This window comes from Puntigrus tetrazona, chromosome 8, assembly GCF_018831695.1.
Source record: "Puntigrus tetrazona isolate hp1 chromosome 8, ASM1883169v1, whole genome shotgun sequence".
Taxonomy (NCBI): domain Eukaryota; kingdom Metazoa; phylum Chordata; class Actinopteri; order Cypriniformes; family Cyprinidae; genus Puntigrus; species Puntigrus tetrazona.
Genome location: NC_056706.1, coordinates 1,835,873 through 1,838,372, shown reverse-complemented (window position 1 = coordinate 1,838,372; position 2,500 = coordinate 1,835,873). Strand labels below are relative to the sequence as shown.

The 2,500-nt window shown below is 40.3% G+C and overlaps 1 protein-coding gene across 2 annotated transcripts in view; it reads left to right on the top strand.

The window, feature by feature from the left end:
* The window catches only part of si:dkey-178e17.3 (somatomedin-B and thrombospondin type-1 domain-containing protein), a 15,417-nt gene extending 14,167 nt beyond the window's left edge, over positions 1-1,250 (top strand). The window contains exon 5 of one of the 2 annotated variants that reach the window (XM_043247946.1): positions 1-1,250. This exon is cut by the window's left edge and continues 330 nt beyond it. The gene's annotated coding sequence lies outside the window, so the exon portion shown is untranslated. The other variant, XM_043247947.1, reaches the window with a different exon arrangement.
* The last annotated feature ends 1,250 nt before the right edge of the window (positions 1,251-2,500 follow it).

Below are 2,500 nucleotides of genomic sequence, written 5' to 3'. Positions count from 1 at the left end.
TCTACTCTTTTCTGATCCACACGTACTGTATTTATATACGTTTGAATGTACTCCTGTGTGTGTGTGTGTGTGTGTGTAACGTTTGCACGTGCTGCGTGTGTTTTGAATGCAAAACCCGTCGCTGAAAGACAAGCTAATGTATATGAATGTTTCGTTTTCTGGAGGAAACCCCTTCTTTTGTTTATTCTCACGTGTCCTGATCTGTGCAAAACGCTGCAGTGCCTTACGCTTTCGCTCGTTTTCCCAAAGTTGCTTCGTTCATGTCGGTTTGCACGATTTGAAGGCTGCGTTCGAAAGCGCGCTCGATCCGTGCGTATCCATTTCGCGTGAAAGCAAAGCGCCCCAAACCGTGGCCAACCACAAACTTGTCCACAACAACGTAAAACCTTTCTCATTGCTGCTCGTCTCAATTGCCCAATGCCCAATTTATTTATTATTTACAGCATCTCTGACTCTTAATACATGATGACTTCCGTGCACACACATAGCAAACCATCAGGACTGCACCAAATATTTTCTAGATTGCAACTTCATTGTATTTTTGTCTTTAAGTAACATTTCAATTGCTTTTGTATGATTTTTTTTTTTTTGTTGCCTTGTTATTTGCATCCATCACGCATTAAACGGTCATCGTCTCGATGACTTTTCTTTGACTGCTGGCTCTCGGTGTGATCGTGACGCTCTCGCCGCTGTGAGGTGTCTTCAGTCGTAGCGTGTGTTTAGCGTGCATGTGCTCATTACGCATCAAAGGGCTCGTCTCGTTTACACGCACCCGTCTGCACACTACATATATTTTCAGGCATTTTTTGCATGCTTGCTCGGCAGCGTGCTAAGTGCAGTATACTTAAAATTCAGGTGATCGTGTGCTAATGTTGGGTTTGTAGGATGGAATGCGTAAACACGCTTTAAACAGCACTGCTTTACACTTCTGCTTCAATGCATTAAACGACTTTTTGTAAAACTAACCAAAAATGTCAATGTATGAATATCTTTACCACTTATACTTGCATTATGTACTATATAGTGTCTTGAAAACGTAAAAATAGCGCAATCCTATGCGCAATGAACCACGTACCACTTTTACTGTAACTAAGATAGTTTTAGTAAACCAAAAAAAATGCCAATGTATGGATGTCTTTGCAAATATATTTTATATACACACGCACACGCACCACTGTATGTTTTGTTTTCGTCCGAAGTACAGCAAAAACAGAAATGTGAAATATCTGTAAAACCTGAATACGTTTTTAAATTAAATTCATTCCTGTGATCAAAGCTGAATTTTCAGCATCGTTACTCGTGCAGCCGAGGCTCTTTAGGAAACGTACTAATATGCTGATTTGCTGCTCAATAAATATTTCCATATAATATTTTAGAACTGTGACTGAACATCCTGAAAGCGGCCACCAGGGTTCAAACCTGGACTGTGTTGAGAAAAGACCCCTCTTCCCCAACTTCCTGTCTGCTCCGCACTGCCAACATGCAACAAAAATAGCCAAAGCCCATCAATAATGAGTGACATCACCGAAAAGACAACAGATGAGCTCAGTGATTGGCTCGCCGGTGAGGTCATGGTTAATTTCTCCAGGGAGCTCTCTGTAGGGCCATCTAATGGAGTCTGAGGTTTCCTTTAGTGTGTACTTCAATGGGATTGGTGGGATTTTCTTTTATGGTTGAATTTCTTTGACTTTGTTTTATAAGCGCAAGGGGTTCGGCTGGGTTTTTGTTGGATGAATGTAAAAGGTTGGGTGTTGTTTCGTTCTGTAAGTAAATGAGATTCTGGGTAACCGATGGGGGAAACGGGTCGTCTCTGGCCCGCTGCCTTATGGCTGCTGACAGCAGTGGATTCTGGGATTAGGGCTTGAAAAGAAAGGCATTCCAGCCCGTCTGCTAAACATGAGAGGAAACTGTCCAAAATCAAAATCGAACGCGGCCAACGAGTAACGCTCTGAACGGTCATGAGGCGAAACGATTCAACCGAGATAACCCTGGCCAAAATATATGCTGCATTCAGCGTGACCTTTAGGTGCGAGGCATGGGTCAGCGGTGCACATGTAAATTAATTGCCGATGTAATTGCGTGCGCTTTTAAAAAATATATAAGTATTGTGTAAAAAGTGCATTGTATCCAAATTATTAATTTAAATGTACGTTTACAGTAGGCCACCTAATATAAAATGGCACCTGTATTATGTTTAAATGCATTTATTATATTTTTAAGAAGCAAAGTGACCAAACAGATAGTAAATATAGAAAACACAATATATTTAAAGTGTATTTTTCCGAATATTTCACTTTTGAACTTTAATTCGAGCTTGAACAATGCCTGAAACTCGGCAATATGAGCACTCGACTGCTAAACGAATAAATAAATGTAATAAATTATGCATATTTTTCTTTACAAGGTTGAAAATGTTGTCGTTTACTAAATCCCACGGTTATCCAAACATTCTGCAAAAAAAAGAACTTGACTAGCATATACTAGGTTACCAGCTGTGTGG